The sequence below is a fragment of the Ascaphus truei genome, chromosome 13 (assembly GCF_040206685.1).
Source record: "Ascaphus truei isolate aAscTru1 chromosome 13, aAscTru1.hap1, whole genome shotgun sequence".
NCBI lineage: Eukaryota > Metazoa > Chordata > Amphibia > Anura > Ascaphidae > Ascaphus > Ascaphus truei.
In genome coordinates this window covers 37,600,208-37,618,600 of record NC_134495.1, presented here as the reverse complement: position 1 = coordinate 37,618,600, position 18,393 = coordinate 37,600,208, and positions in this window count along the sequence as shown.

Here is an 18,393-nt window from a genome sequence, read left to right as displayed (position 1 = left end):
GAAGGGTTTTCTAAATAGACTCCAGGTGGCTCGTTAGATAAATAAGTGTGTGATAATATAGTGTTATTTCCACAATATAAATCATAATGTGAAATCCACAATATTGCAATGAGAGTAAGTAAACAAATTGGATAAACAGAACAATTTAAAACTGGATAAGTATAACATCTATAAATAAAATGAAGATAGATACAGGTATCCCTATCTAATAGATTAGAGAATGTAATAAACATAGAAAGGATATTTATACAGCACAGCCCTGAGGAAGGTCCACTGTTGGTAATAAACATAGAAAGGATAACAATATATGCCCTATTTCCTCGGTTCTAAGACGCCATCGATTCTAAGACACACCCTTGATTTAATAATAAAAATTTGGGGAAAACCCCCAATATATTAAATGTGCAGAATTTTTTTCCGGGGAGAGGGAGGGGGTAGAGAGAGAGAGGGGGGGAGAGAGAGAGGGGAGAGAGAGAGGGGAGGGGGGAGAGTGAGGGGGAAGGGGGAGAGAGAGGGGGGAGGGAGAGGGGAGAGAAGGGAATGGGGGAGAGAAGGGAATGGGGGAAAGGAAAAGGGGATAGAGGAGAGAGAAGGGATGAGGGGGAGAGAGGAGCAGGGGGGGGAGAAGTTAATCGGGCAGAGAGAGGAGCAGGGGGAGAGAGAGGAGCAGGGGGAAGAGAGGGGTGAGGAGAGGGGGAGGAGGGGAGAGAATGGAGAAAGATGAGAAGGGGGAGAGACAGGGCCATCTTAACAACAGGGGCCCCGGGCAGAGCAGTGCACTGGGCCCGGCCTACACTATCGCTCCCAGCCTCCCACGCGCTCACTAGCAGCAGCAGGCACCGGAAGTGCTGCACTGCTAGGCTGCGAGCGGTTATGACGCGAGCCGGGGTGCCGGGCGGGGGGGAGAGCGAGCGGAGCCGGGGTGCCGGGCGGGGGAAGAGCGAGCGGAGCCGGGGTGCCGGGCGGGGGGGAGAGCGAGCAGAGCCGGGGTGCCGGGCGGGCGGAGAGCGAGTTGAGCCGTGGTGCCGGGCAGGAGGAGAGCGAGCGGAGCCGGGGTGCCGGGCAGGGGGGAGAGCGAGCAGAGCCGGGGTGCCGGGCAGGGGGGAGAGCGAGCGGAGTCGGGGTGCCGGGCGGGGGGGAGAGCGAGCGGAGCCGGGGTGCCGGGCGGGCAGGGAGTGAGCGGAGCCGGGGTGCCGGGCGGGCAGGGAGAGCGAGCGGAGCCAGGGTGCCGGGCGGGGGGAGAGCGAGCGGAGCCGGGGTGCCGGGCGGGCGGGCGGAGAGCGAGTTGAGCCGTGGTGCCGGGCGGGAGGACAGCGAGCGGAGCCGGGGTGCCGGGCAGGGGGAGAGCGAGCGGAGCCGGGGAGCCGTGGTGCCAGGCAGGGGGAGAGTGGGTAGGGTTGCCAGGTGGCTTGTCCAAAAATACTGGACACAATGGTGAAAGGTGCGACGCGCGCGAGAATCATTGGTGGGGAAGAATGTTATATTAAATGACCGGACTGTTATGTGATTGTTCTAAATTTCACTCCAAGTATTCACCAATTTGCACCAATTTATATTCTGTTTCGTAAAAAATCTGGGGAGCAGTCTTGGGAGGGAGCGCCCTTCCGAGGATTGTTTTAGGACATAGAATATGAAATAGTGCAAATTGGTGCAAATTGGTGCATGCTTGGAGTGAAATGACGTAATGGTCATTTATAAATAACTGTACATGGCGAGCAATTACTGCTCCTCCCACAAATTCCAAGATTGTTGCACCCCACCTCATCCCCACCCCCTTTGTCCTCTCACCCCCTCCCTTCATCCTCTCTCATCCCCCCACCCTTCATCCTCTCTCACCCCCTCCCTTCATCCTCTGTTACCTCCCATCCTTCATCCTCTCACCCCCCCCCCCCTCCCCACTCCCAGTCATTATCAGTACAGTAGCTTTTCATATTTAGACTTCAAAATCCAGCTTTAAATTGCATATTAAATCATGCCATTGAATAAGTAACCTGCTCTGCCTTCTTGGGGATGATCTGTAAGTAAGAAGGGTGCTGCAGAGATTGCAATGCTGCTGGGATGAGAGCCGAGTTAAGGAGCCTTTCTGAGAATTTACAATGGTGGTTATTTTTTATAGATCTTGAAAATGGGAAGACTAGTAAAAGAAAAGTAAGGATGAGTGAGCAATTAAACAAAGTTGCCAGTACTGTACGTACTGTCTGTCACCACACACACACACACACACACACACACACACACACACACACACACACACACACACACACACACACACACTGAGACATTCACTCACTCACACACTCTCAAACACACACACACTGAGGCACACACATATACAGGCAGGACACAAGACACAGACAGAAAGACAGACACAGTGAGACACACACTGAGACACACGCATACACTCACACACAGATACACACACAGAGAGACCACATATACAGACAAGACACAGATAGACACACACACACAGGCATTACACTGAGGCAGACACACACTCACTGAGACACACACATATATACAGGCAGGACACAGATAGACACACACACACACACACACACTGACACAGTCTCACCTCTCTGCTGCATGCTTTTCCTCCGCTCTTTGGCCCCACCCCCCAGGCTCCTGCCACCTCCCGATTGGCTGAATTACACAGCAGCAACCAATCAGAAGCTGCCCAGCCCCCTAGCAGCAGCAGCCCTGCTCATCCCATGTCCGGTATTATCTCTCATATTTCACCGGACAGGGGAAGCACATACCGGACACCTGGCAACCCTAAGAGCGAGCCGGGGTGCCGGGCGGGGGGAGAGCATTGGTGGGCATATGCTGTGGGGGCCCCCCTATGCTGTGGGGCCCCCGGGCAACTGCCCAGCGTGCCCATACGTTAAGACGGCCCTGGGGAGAGAGATAGGAGGGAAGGGGAGAGAATGGAAGGTCACACACACACACACACACACACACACACACACACACAGACACAGACACAGACACACACACACACACACACACACACACACACACACAGAAACAGACAAACACAGAAACAGACAAACACAAACACACACGCAGACACACACACACACAACAGACACAAACACACACACACACAGAGACACACAGACAGAAAAACACAGACACACAAACAGAAACACACACACACACAGACAAACACACACACATACACACACACACACACACACATACACACACACAGAGACACACACACACACACACACACACACACACACAGAGACACACAGACAGAAAAACGCAGACACACACAAACAGAAACACACACACACACACACACACACACAAACACACACACATACACACACACACACAAACACACAGACACACACACACACACACACACACACACACACACACACACACACACACACAGACAAACACACAAACACACAGACACACACAAACAGACAAACACACACACACAGACACACACACAAACACACACACACACACACACAGACAAACACACACACATACACACACACACACACACACACACACACACACAGACAAACACACAGACACACACACAAACAGACAAACACAAACACACACACACACAAACACACATACAACAGACACAAACACACACACATACAGACAGACACACAGACAGACAGACAAACACACAGACAGACAGACAGACATAAAAACACACAGACACACACAAACAGAAACACACACACACACACACACACACACACAGACAAACACACACACAGACAGACAAACACACACACAGACAGACAAACACACACAAACAAACACACACACACACAGACAAACACACACACACAGACAAACACACACACAGACAGACAAACACACACACAGACAGACAAACACACACACAGACAGACAAACACACACACAAACACACAAACACACACACAGACAAACAAACACACACAGCTCCTTCTGCACGTGCAGCTCACACAGAGATTTGACAGGGGGACGGGTGGCTGCTAAGCAATGTGAAGACCCATATCCAGCATCTTCGCTGAACTCTCTGCACCTAATGGAGGAGGAGGGGGGGCGTGTTCGCAGCCATGTTTGCTACACACAGAAGATCAGCATCTCCAGCAGCGCCCCCTCCTGTTTTTTTTAATTTATTTTTTAGTACATTGATTCTAAGACGCACTCCTATTTCAGACATGTGAAATTGGGGGGGAAAAGTGCGTCTTAGAATCGAGGAAATACGGTATATACAGTTAGGTCCGGAAATAATTGGACACTGGTACAAGGTTTGTTATTTCAGCTGTGTACTGCTCTCTCCTTCTTCACCACTTCTCTGTTCACATGAACTCCTTTCTTACCTGCGCCTTCTGACACCACACAGCTATATCCCCAGCAATAAAGCACATCCCTACAAATCATCCTCACACATTCTCTTTCTATCCATGCTTCTCCTCCTTACTTCTGGGGATATCTCTCACAATCCTGGTCCCTGCCTTATTCCTACATGCGCTCATCCTCGCCTGCCAATTGCAACCTCTACTCCTTCTGGTGTCAACCCCTCCAACCTCATACCCATCCTCTGCCACCCTCCCTCCTCTCTCCCTCTCTCATGTGCCCTTTGGAATGCTCGCTCCCTTTCTAACAAGTTCCTCTCTGTACATGACTTTTTTCTCTCTCACTTTCTGCTCCTATTTGCTACTGTATAACTGAGACCTGGCTCACTCAGTCTGACTCTGCTCTGGAAGCTGCCCTCTCCCACGGTGGCCTTTCCTTCTCCCACACTCCGCACCCTGATGGCAGGGGTGGAGGCGTGGGGCTCCTGCTCTCCTCTCTCTGCCGTTACCGAACCCTTCCTATTCCCCCCTCTCTTGCTTTTCACTCCTTTGAGGTTCACACTGTCCAGGTCTTCTCTCCTCTCCCTGTCCATGTGGCGGTCATCTATTGCCCACCTACTTCTACTCATCCCCCTTCTGCCTTTCTCTCTCACTTTGAATCCTGGCTCTCTTTCTTCCTCTCCTCAGACTCCCCTGTTCTTCTCCTTGGGGACTTCAATTGCCACATTGATGACCCCTCTATCCCTTGGGCTTCCCGCTTTCTTTCTCTAACCTCTTCTTTTGGCCTTTAACAGTGGACTGCAGCCAGCTGTCACACTTGCCCCTGATCCGCGCGGAGACCGACTCAGGGAAGCACCACGGGGCAGAGTCATGCGCCCACGCACTGCCAGGGCAGTGCAGGCGCAGCGGCGTGATGGCGGAGCTCCGCGAGACGCATCGCGCACACGCACGGGTTGCTCAGCAACCAGGAAGCAGGAGAACGTGAGGGAGCTGCTGGAGCCTCCCACAGGCGGAGACTTGCTGAGTAAACCGCATGACGTCATCACGTCGCGACGCGCATCACGCACGCGCGCGGGTTGCCCGGCAACCACACCTAGCATCAGGAAAGCCTAATTGCAAGCTGTTTTTGATCAGTGTCTCTCTGACACCATTGGTGGATCAGTACACACCCCTGCAAGGTAATTGGACCCTTCCCACATATATACCTGCTTCTGCCTGTCCTTGATTGCTGAGCATAAACTCCTGTTTATGCATTGTGCTCACCGCTGCTGTCTAGTTTTGTCTTGAACTTTGTCTGTCCTGTTTGACCCTGCCTGTTACTTGGATTTCTACACTCTCCAGCACTTTGACCCCGGCTTCGTTACTCGACTACTCTACCTTCTATTACCCAGGACCTTGGCTACGAAACTCTACCTACCCGGACTCCCCAACCCTGGAACACGGCAAGTACCCTGACTACCCTGACCTCTCCAACCCTACGACGCGGTACGACTAGGACTACGCATTCCGGACAGGACTGCGTGGTTGTGGGTCGGTGCCTATCCATCCCCACCTCAGCCCCGCGGTCTTCCGTCCTGTTTGTGGTGAGCGCAGCGTGACAATATGCTCAGCCCAACAAACATGGACGCCGCTGAGGTGGCCCGACGCTTAGACACCCATGAGGAATGCTTCCGGCAACTTACCGGCTCATTTACACACAAAGAACAACTAGTTTCCCAACTTAAACAAGACATGGATACCCTGACTGAACAAGTTAGACGTTTAACTGTATCTACCACCAACCCCGTCCCACTCGCAGCCACTCCTGCACTTATCACACCTACCTCCGAACCACGACTACCTGCGCCCAACCGGTATGCAGGGGATCCCAGCGGTTGTCGGGGGTTTCTGAACCAGTGCTTCATACAGTTTGAGCTGATGCCCTCTCACTTTCCTTCTTCACGAATAAAGGTCGCATACATAATCTCCTTGCTGACTGACGCCGCTCTGGCATGGGCATCCCCTATCTGGGAGCAACGCCCAGATTTGATCTCTGACCTCACTCTCTTCATCACCGAATTCAGAAGGGTGTTTGACACCCCAGGACGGAAGGTTACGGCTGCATCTTCTCTGCTTAATATTTCTCAGGGAGACCGTACTGTGGCTCGTTATGCTCTGGACTTCCGGACGGTGGCAGCCGAGACCGGCTGGAACGATGTGGCTCTATCTGCAGTCTTCTGGCAGGGTCTGTCCGAACGGTTGAAGGATGAATTAGCAGCTCTGGATCGTCCCGCTGGACTGGAGGACCTGATAGACCTGTGCATCCGGATGGATCAGCGCCTCCAAGAGAGAAGGATGGAGAGAAACAAACACCCCCGAGGTATACAATCATCTTCCTTTTCCACCATAGGTTCTCTACTCTCCACAACTCCCGTTCTAGATGAACCCATGCAGCTGGGAGGAACTAGCCTTTCGCCTATCGAGAAGCAACGGAGAAGACGAGCGGGACTATGCCTCTACTGTGGCAATAACGGCCACCTGGTATTCAACTGTCCGCTGAAGCCGGGAAACGCCAAAGCCCAGTGAGTATAAGGAGGATCACGCTGGGTACTGCAACTTTTTCCCCTCCTCAACCCTCTACGAGGTTTTATCTACCTATCTCCATATCCGGTGAGACCTTCACAGTACAGACACGGGCCTTTCTGGATTCGGGGTCAGGAGGAAACTTCGTGGACCAAAAGTTCGCCTTCAAGAATAAAATACCGTTGGTACCCAAAGATCGACCGGTAGGTCTTGAAGCCATTGATGGACGACCATTGCAGCCCGCGATCATTTCCTTACAAACCATACCCCTTAACATCATGACTAGCGACTTTCACTCCGAGACTATAACCTTTGATGTGATTCACACCCCCTTCTCGAACATCATTCTGGGACTTCCGTGGCTCCGGATCCACAATCCTGTCATTGACTGGACAGAGGCCACACCACTTCGTTGGAGTTCTTTTTGCTTGGAACATTGCATGTCTGCTCCAAAGGCAGTGGCAGGAATGGAGGTCACGGATCCTGACAGGGTACAGCTGCCGGGGATATACGAAGATTTCCGCGATGTCTTTGACAAACGTCAAGCAGAGGTACTTCCGCCACATCGGACGTACGACTGTCCTATCGATCTTCTACCCGGGGCCATACCTCCCAGAGGAGGGTCATACCCACTATCGATTCCTGAGACCCAGGCCATGAGAACATATATTCAGGAGAATCTCCAGAGGGGGTTCATTAAGAAATCTTCATCACCTGCGGGGGCAGGATTTTTTTTCGTCAAAAAAAAGGACGGAACCCTCAGACCCTGCATTGATTACCGGGGCCTCAACAAACTCACCATAAAAAACCGCTACCCCCTTCCGTTGATAGCCGAATTATTCGACAAACTCCAGGGAGCCAGGATCTTCACCAAACTGGACCTCAGAGGAGCCTATAATCTGGTTAGAATCAGAGAAGGAGATGAATGGAAGACAGCATTCAATACTCGCGACGGGCATTACGAGTACCTGGTCATGCCATTTGGATTGTGTAATGCTCCTGCGGTCTTCCAAGACTTTGTCAACGACATTTTCAGAGACCTTCTGGACCACCATGTTATAGTATACCTGGACGATATATTAATTTTTTCCAGATCCATGCCAGAACATATGATGCATGTCAAACAAGTCCTGCAGCGTTTAAGAGAGAACCATTTGTATGCCAAGCTCGAGAAATGCCATTTCCATCAAACATCCACCTCTTTTCTCGGCTACATCATATCGGATACCGGTCTTGCTATGGATCCTACCAAGGTCAAGGCGGTACTCGAATGGCCCTGTCCCCTCTCCCTCAAGGCCATCCAAAGGTTCCTCGGTTTCGCTAACTACTACCGGAGGTTCATTCAGGGATTCTCATCGGTAGTAGCACCCATCACGGCACTCACACAAAAGGGAGCTGATCCTACAAAGTGGACTGAGAAGGCCCTCCAGGCTTTCGAGAGAATAAAGACGGCATTCGCCTCAGCACCCATCTTAACCCATCCAGATCCTTCATTACCTTTTTTTTTGGAGGTCGACGCCTCCGATGTAGGAGCAGGTGCTATACTTTCACAGAGAAAGAATCCTCAAGCTCCACTTCATCCTTGTGCTTATTTTTCAAAGAAGTTTTCCTCCGCCCAAAGGAATTACGATGTAGGTAACCGGGAGCTCCTCGCTATCAAGCTGGCTTTGGAAGAGTGGAGGCACTTACTGGAAGGCACAGAGTCGCCAGTCACGATACTTACGGACCATAAGAATCTTCTGTACATTGAGGGAGCACGGCGACTAGGATCTCGCCTGGCAAGATGGTCCTTATTCTTTACTCGCTTTAACTTCCTCATTTCCTACATCCCTGGTTCAAAAAACATTAAAGCCGACGCCTTGTCACGACAGTTCCTGGTAGAGGATAACAAGGTGGATCAACAGGAGACCATTCTCCCTTCCACTTGTATTTTGGCTGCAAATACTTTTAGTGCCTTAACGGACATTACTAAGGCTCAGAACAACATCCCGGCAGGACTCAACGTTCCGGAGGACCGGTTGTTCACTCCCCGTAAATTCCAGAGGAGAGTCATGGAGTGGGGACATTCATCCAAGACTGCAGGCCATCCTGGCACCAAAAGAACTACTGAGTTCATCGAACGCACATTCTGGTGGCCCTACATGCGGAGAGACATACAAGCCTTCGTAGCCACGTGCGCTACTTGTGCTCGAAGCAAGACGCCACACAACAGACCAGCAGGTCTCCTTCAACCACTACCCATCCCAGTACGTCCATGGACACATATATCGATGGACTTCATCGTTGAGTTGCCCAAATCTAGAGGCATGGACACAATACTTGTGGTGGTGGACAGATTTTCCAAACAGGCACACTTCATCCCTATGAAGGGTTTACCCACTGCACCAATGTTATCCGAAGTTTTCATCAGGGAGATCTTCAGGTTACATGGGTCCCCTCAGGTCATAGTGTCCGATAGAGGATCCCAGTTCATCTCCCGGTTCTGGAGGGCGTTTTGTAAAAATCTGGACGTTACCCTACACTTTTCATCAGGATATCACCCCCAGACCAATGGACAGACGGAACGCACCAATCAGTCTCTGGAACAGTTTTTGAGGTGCTTTATCGCTGACACTCAGGACGACTGGGCGGAACTTCTCCCATGGGCAGAATTCTCCCACAATAATCTACAGAACGAATCATCCCGACAGTCACCATTTATGGTCAACTATGGCTTCCATCCGTCGGCACTTCCTTCCCTCATCTCCAAGTCTGGAGTCCCGGCCGCAGAGGACAGGATTCGCCACTTACAAGACCTATGGCAGAAGATCCATCGGAATCTACAGCACGCTGGTATATTACACAAGAGACAAGCGGATCGTCACCGAAGAGAGGTCCCAGGGTACTCTGTAGGACAAAGGGTTTGGTTATCTACCAAAAACATTCGGCTAAAGGTAGCTTCACCCAAACTGGCACCACGTTTTATCGGCCCATTCCGCATCACCAAAAGGATCAACCCAGTAGCCTATCGGCTTGAACTGCCAAAAAATATGAGGATTCCTTCTGTATTTCACTCATCCCTTCTCAAACCTTATCATCAAGACTCATCCTCCAAAGGACAATCTAAACCTCCGCAAACCATACTGGTAGAGGGCCAACAAGAATACGAGGTTCAGACCATTCTCAACTCCAGAATATCCAGAGGAGGATTACAATATCTTGTACACTGGAGAGGCTATGGCCCAGAGGAGAGAGAGTGGATTCCTCATCATCAGGTACATGCCAACCGCCTCATCTCTGCCTTCCACCGTAGGCATCCTGAGAAACCATCTCTGGTTCGCCCGGAGGTCTCCCCTCAAGGGGGGGATACTGTCACACTTGCCTCTGATCCGCGCGGAGACCGACTCAGGGAAGCACCACGGGGCAGAGTCATGCGCCCACGCACTGCCAGGGCAGTGCAGGCGCAGCGGCGTGATGGCGGAGCTCCGCGAGACGCATCGCGCACACGCACGGGTTGCTCGGCAACCAGGAAGCAGGAGAACGTGAGGGAGCTGCTGGAGCCTCCCACAGGCGGAGACTTGCTGAGTAAACCGCATGACGTCATCACGTCGCGACGCGCATCACGCACGCGCGCGGGTTGCCCGGCAACCACACCTAGCATCAGGAAAGCCTAATTGCAAGCTGTTTTTGATCAGTGTCTCTCTGACACCATTGGTGGATCAGTACACACCCCTGCAAGGTAATTGGACCCTTCCCACATATATACCTGCTTCTGCCTGTCCTTGATTGCTGAGCATAAACTCCTGTTTATGCATTGTGCTCACCGCTGCTGTCTAGTTTTGTCTTGAACTTTGTCTGTCCTGTTTGACCCTGCCTGTTACTTGGATTTCTACACTCTCCAGCACTTTGACCCCGGCTTCGTTACTCGACTACTCTACCTTCTATTACCCAGGACCTTGGCTACGAAACTCTACCTACCCGGACTCCCCAACCCTGGAACACGGCAAGTACCCTGACTACCCTGACCTCTCCAACCCTACGACGTGGTACGACTAGGACTACGCATTCCGGACAGGACTGCGTGGTTGTGGGTCGGTGCCTATCCATCCCCACCTCAGCCCCGCGGTCTTCCGTCCTGTTTGTGGTGAGCGCAGCGTGACACCAGCACCCACAAGGATGTCCACTACTTAGACCTGGTTTTCACTAAAAACTTCTCTCTCTCCGATTTCTCCATTTCCCCTTTTCCTCTCTCTGACCATCACCTCATCTCATTCTCTCTATCTTGCTTCTCCCCTTCTCCACCTCCATCTACCCCCCGGTTCTGCAGAAACCTGCGCTCTACTCACTTACCTGACTTTGAGTCCACTTTATGCTCCTCCCTCTCCTCTCCCAGCTCTGCTACAGACCCTGACAACCTGGTCAGGAACAACAACTCTGCCTTGTCCTCCTTTCTTGATCTACATGCCCCGCTTTCTCTCTGCTGCACTCGCCCTTCTAACCCTAGACCCTGGTTAAATTCCCATGCGCGCATGCTGCGTTCCTCCACTCGTTCCTCTGAACGCCTCTGGAGGAAATCTCACTCTCGCAGACTTCCTTCACTACAAATTTATGCTATCCTGTTTCAACTCTGCCCTCTCGCAAGCTAAACAAGCCTACTTTTCTTCACTAATCAACATGCACAAGTCTAACCCACGCCGACTGTTCTCTGTCTTTGATACTCTACTCAAACCACCCTCAGCTGTCTCTCCTTCCTCCATCTCCGCTCAGGACTTTGCTGACTATTTTAAGGAAAAGGTGGAATCCATACGTCAGAACATCCCCTCTGTTTCTTCCTCCCATCCTACACTTCTTCCTAACTCTCCTCCTGCCTTCCTTGGCTCTTTTTCCACTGTCTCAGATGAGGATGTGTCGCTGTTGATCGCCTCTTCTCCCTCTACCACTTTCCCTCTTGACCCCATTCCCTCCCATCTCCTAAAACCTCTTGGTCCTACTATAATCCCTATGCTCACACACATTTTTAACTCCTCCCTCTGCTCTGGAACCTTTCCACCCTCCTTCAAACATGCAACAGTCATACCATTACTCAAAAACAACAAGCTTGATCCTACCTGTCTTTCTAACTATCGACCTGTCTCCCTCCTGCCTTTTGCCTCTAAACTCCTTGAACGTCTTGTATTCTCTCGCTTGCTCCATTTTCTCAACACCTATTCTCTCCCAGACTTTCTACAATCTGGCTTCCGCACTGCTCACTCACGTAAACAGCCTTCACTAAAATAACTGACGACCTCCATGCTGCCAAAGACAGAGGTCATTATACTCTGCTCATATTACTCGACCTCTCTGCAGCATTTGACACCATGGACCATCCTCTTCTCCTTCACATTCTCCATACTCTTGGTATTCGGAACAAAGCTCTATCCTGGATCTCATCCTACCTCTCCCATCATACTTTCAGTGTCTCTTCTGCTGATACCTCCTCCTCCTCTATTGATCTCTCTGTGGGGGTACCCCAGTGCTCTGTCCTGGGACCTCTTCTCTTTTCTCTGTACACACTCTATCTAGGTGACCTAATAACATCTTTTGGGTTTAATTATCACCTCTATGCTGACGACACACAAATATACTTTTCAACACCCGACCTTACACCTGTTGTACAAACCAAAGTTTCTGAATGTCTCTCTGCTATATCATCTTGGATGGCCCTCCGCCACCTTAAACTCAACATGGCTAAAATAGAGCTCCTCATACTTCCTCCCAAACCTGGCCCTACTACATCCTTCCACATTACTGTTGGAACTACGATCATTCAACCAGTAGCCCAAGCACGCTGCCTTGGGGTCACACTCGACTCCTCTCTCACATTCGCCCCTCACATTCAAAACATTTCTAAAACCTGTCGCTTTTTCCTCCGCAATATAACAAAGATACGCCGTTTCCTCTGTTGCTCGACTGCTAAAACTCTGACTCAGGCCCTCATTCTCTCCCGTCTTGATTACTGTAAACTCCTGCTGTCCGGCCTTCCTGCCTCTCACCTGTCTCCCCTACAATCTATCCTAAACGCTGCTGCCAGAGTCACACTACTCTTTCCTAGATCTGTCACAGCATCTCCCCTCATGAAATCCGTCTCCTGGCTTACGATCAAATCCCGCATCTCACACTCCATTCTTCTCCTCACTTTTAAAGCTTTACACTCTTCTGCCCCTCCTTACATCTCAGCCCTAATTTCTCGTTATGCACCCTCCCGACTCTTGCGTTCTGCTCAAGGATGTCTTCTCTCTACCCTCTTTGTATCTAAAGCCCTCTCCCGCCTTAAACCTTTTTCACTGACTGCCCCACACCTCTGGAATGCCCTTCCCCTCAGTACCCAACTAGCACCCTCTCTATTCACCTTTACGACCCAACTTAAGACACACTTGCTTAAAAAAGCATATGAATAGCACTGTGGATATTCTGAACACATGATACATAAAGCTTGGCCCCCTGCAGACGCACTTACCAGAACACCTTCCTACTGTCTCTGTACGTTCTCCCTACCTACCAATTAGACTGTAAGCTCCTCGGGGCAGGGACTCCTCTTCCTTAATGTTACTTTTATGTCTAAAGCACTTATTCCCATCTGTTATTTATATTATCTGTTATTTATTTGATTACCATGTGTATTACTACTGTGAAGAGCTATGTACATCAATGGCGCTATATAAATATAGACATACAATACAATTCAAATTACAGTTAAATAATGAATATGGGCTTAAAGTGCAGTCTATCAGCTTTAATTTGAGGGTATTCACATCCAAATTGGAGAAAGGGTTTAGGAATTACATCTCTTTAATATGTAGCCCCCTCTTTTTCAAGGGACCAAAAGTAATTGGACAATTGACTCAAAAGCTGTTTCATGGACAGGTGTGGGCTATTCCTTCGTTATTTCATCATCAATTAAGCATGTAAAAGGTCTGGAGTTGATTCCAGGTGTGGCATTCGCATTTGGAAGCTGTTGCTGTGACCACAACATGCGGTCAAAGGAGCTCTCAATGCAAGTGAAACAAGGCATCCTTAGGCTGCAAAAAAAAGAAAACCCATCAAAAAGATAGCAGGAACATTAGGAGTGGCCAAATGAACAGTTTGGTACATTCTGAGAAAAAAAAGAACGCACTGGTGAGCTCTGCAACACAAAAAGGCTGGACGTCCACGGAAGACAACAGTGGTTGATGATCGTAGAATCCTTTCCATGGTAAAGAAAAACCCCTTCACAACATACAGCCAAGTGAAGAACACTCTCCAGGAGGTAGGCATATCATTATGCAAGTCTACCATAAAGAGAAGACTTCACAAGGGCAAATACAAAGGGTTCACCACAAGATGTAAACCATTCATAAGCCTCAAGAATAGGAAAGGTCAGATTAGACTTTGCCAAACAATATCTAAAAAAAGCAAGCCCAGTTCTGGAACAGCATTCTTTGGACAGATGAAACTAAGATCAACCTATACCAGAATGATTGGAAGAAAAAAAGTATGGAGAAGGCTTGGAACGGATCATGATCTGACGCATACCACATCATCTGTAAAACACGGTGGAGGCAGTGTCTTGGCATGGGCATGCATGGCTTACAATGGCACTGGGTCACTAGTGTTTATTGATGCTGTGACAGAAGACAGAAGCAGCCGGATGAATTCTGAAGTGTATAGGGATATATTGTCTGCTCAGATTCAGCCAAATTCAGCGAAGTTGATTAGACTGCGCTTCACTTTACAGATGGACAATGACCCAAACATACTGCGAAAGCAACCCAGGAGTTTTTTAAGGCAAAGAAGTGGAATATTCTGCAATGGCTAAGTCAATCACTTGATCCCAACCCGATCGAGCATGCATTTCACTTGCTGAAAACAAAACTTAAGGCAGAAAGACCCACTACAAAGAACAACTGAACACAGCTGCAGTAAAGGCCTGGCAAAGCATCACAAAGGAGGAAACCCAGCGTTTGGTGATGTCCATGCATTCCAGACTTCAAGCAGTCATTAAAGGGTTATTGAATAAGTTCAACACAGTTGAGAGCAGGTGGGTATTAACCCCTCTGCTATCAAGTGTTTTCACCAGCACTCTTACCTAATAACTTTCATGTACATACATTGACATATAAGAAAGGAGGGAGTGAAAAGGGATTTACACAGTAAAATCAAAACAATTACTTCAAACAATTAATTAAATTATGATACTTAATGTATATGAGATTTCAGCTTGTTGTGTTCCCAAATATAGAGTCCGATCTTGATCTCAAATGGGTAAGCAGCCTCTTTGCATCTGGAACCAACCTCGGGACCAGAAGAAACTAGAGACGGGATGACAAAAAAGAAAAAAGTGCAAAGCCCATAGAGTAGTACAGTTGAGTTTATAGTCAATAAAAAACGGTTATAAACACTCACAGAAAGAAATTTGGTACAAGCACTTCGGTACTAATAATGACCGCAGGAACAGGGGTACTTTTACTCGTCTGCTCTTTTGGGTTAGCTGATGTTCCGCCCGCCTCCTCTTTCCGATCGGTGATCACTCCACTTCCGCGTCAGCTGACTCGTGACGTCCGTGCGTGGCGTGCGTGACGTCGGTCGGGGGTTGGACTATGGGCGGTCACCAACTCCCGCTGTGAGCTCAGCGATCCGGAAACTCCGATCTCTGCATCTCCTCAGTAGTTCAGTGATGACTCCCAACAGGCACAGGCAACCAAAGCAATGTCCGCCCTACGTGTTTCAAGGACGCTTGTCCTCTTCGTCAGGGGAACTTTCATTCGAAACTTTCTTTCTGTGAGTGTTTATAACCGTTTTTTATTGACTATAAACTCAACTGTACTACTCTATGGGCCTTGCGCTTTTTTCTTTTTTGTCTTCAAGCAGTCATTGCCTGCAAAGGATTCTTGACATAGTATTAAAAATGAACATTTTTTTGTTTATGATTGTGTTAATTTGTCCAATTACATTTGAGCCCCTGAAATAAGGGGACTGCATATGAAAATGGTTGCAATTCCTAAATGTTTCATACAATATTTTTGTTCAACCCCTTGAATTAAAGCTGAAAGTCTGCACTTCTATTGCATCTCAGTTGTTTCATTTCAAATCCATTGTGGTGGCGTACAGAGCCAAATTATGAAAATTGTGTCAGTGTCCAATTATTTCTGGACCTAACTGTATATATATATTTATATAAATATATATAATTTATATATACCGTATTTCCTCGATTGTAAGACGCCATCGATTGTAAGACGCACCATCGATTTGGCCCTTACAATCAAGGAAAATTACTTTTTCACTTACCATGTTTCAGGAGAGGTCCCATGTCAGTGGAGGATGAAGTGGGCGGCGGAAGCGGGAGAGGTCCCATGTCTGCAGATGGTTGAAGATGGACAGTGGGCGGGAGTGCGGTGGCAGGACAGGTCCCAAGTCTGCTGGTGAATGAAGCTAAGAAGTCAGAGGGCGGGCGGTGGCGGCGGCAGGAGATCATAATAGCAGGAGAGCTAAGCAAGAGCAAAGCGGCATAGGGGAATGGCTGGGGTGGAGCACACTGTAACCAGAAGTCAGACACTGGTCAACTTCCGGTGTTAGTGTGCACCTCCCAAGCTGTTCCCCTATGCCGCTCTGCTCCTGCTCAGCTCTCCTGCTTTTATGATCTCCTGCCGCAACCGCCACCGCATGCCCACCCGCTGTCTTCTTATCTTCATTCACCTGCAGACTTGGGACCATCCTGCTGCCGCCGCACTCCCGCCCACTGTTCATCTTCAACCATCTGCAGACATGAGACCTCTCCTGTCTCCTCCCGCTTTGTCCTCTGCTGACATGGGACCACTCCTGAAACATGGTAAGTGAAAAGAGGGGGCTATTACTGTCGACACTTTTTTTTTTCTTCCTTTTTTTAATACATCGATTCTAAGACGCACCCCGATTTCAGACATGTGAAAATTGGAAAAAAGGTGCGTCTTAGAATCGAGGAAATAGGGTATATAAAATAGAAAATCTATATGAAGACAATAAATACAAATAAGTAAATGAACAAAATGAAAAGTTACACAGATTAATAACATTCTTGAATCGGTTTGGTTAGTACCCACCGTCCATAGAGCAGTTAGGTAGGTTGTCTCTTTTCATGATGCGTGAGTACCCAAATGATGTACAGTAGTTCGTCCAATAAAATAGACTTTATCTCAGGAGGTCGCTGCTGTGTGTTCAGGTCCAATCACCAAAATAGTAACAATCAGTGGCAGATTTCCCAATAAGGCCATTAGGCCCAGGCCTACTGTATGGCGGGAAAATTTGGGGGCCTCAAAAATGTCCCCCTCATATACATTTGCTCTCGAACCTGATGGGAAGGCACTTAGCTGTGGCAGCCGCCTCCTTGCTGCCCCCCGCCTTCACCTTTAGAAAACCAGCATCAAATGATGATGCGTACGACACCAACGTGATGTCACATGGCTTCTCGTTGCCATGGCAATGCGGCATCAAATGATGTCATGACGTCGGATTACCACGGCTATGTGATGCCACGTTGGTAACATCTGTGGCGTCATTTGACGCTGCGATTAAGAAGGAGGAGTGTGGTAGCCGCCTCAGCTAAGTGCCTGCGGACTTTCAAATCCGCCGCTGGTAACAATGTATCTGTAAAAGAGCCCAAAGCAGCTTTCAATGGTGCATTTAAAGCTTTATTAAACACACAATAAAATAACATCACACTAACGGTATGAATCAGGGCTGAGGTGTCAGACAGGTGATATTGTTACGCCGGTGCTGCCCGCAGACCAGACCCGTCCCTTCTACTGAGGTGAGGAACGTATATGGGCACGCACCCGCAGCAAAAGGAGCGTGTCCGGAGTGTGGTGTTTTAGGCGTTGCCACGCCAGGTGGTGTTAGCTAGCAATACTTGCCCGTACCGCTGAAGATGTGCCGTCGTCGTTGCCGTTTTAGCCAAGGTCAGGGATTGGAGAATTCCGGAAGGTCGTTGTCCAAGCAGGGGTCGAGAGCAAGAGATAGACGTCTGCCAAGCCACGTCGTAACCTGAGAGAATGAGAGAGAGAATGCCAGAGTAGTAATCCTAGTGGAAACTATGTCGAGCAATGAGTGAGTGGGAGGACAGGCATTATAAAGTGCGGCTGACCAATCAGAGGTGGAGGCAGGCCTGGAGGAGTGCGTGGAGCTATCCTGGATAGGTCCACTTGATTGGCAGGCAGGTGAGAACTCTTATTTGGCAGGAGGTCCTGTTCGTCTGCTGGGGGCGTGGTTTCACTGCTAGAGCAGTGAATAAATTATCTTCACCCGGCGCGCGCTGTTCACGCACGTGGCCGGGACACACGGCAGCCACATGGGAGAGGGAAGAGCTAGCAGGAGCGAGAGACCGCTGGGGACGGCGGGGAACCCCCAGAGCAGCAGGGGGTAAGTGGCGCCAGCGAGGAGCATGCACATCAGCAGCGGGAGGTAAGGAAGATGAGGAGGGGCCGGGCCGCGGGCGCCGCGATCCCTGACTCCTCACAGATATAAATGATACTAATAA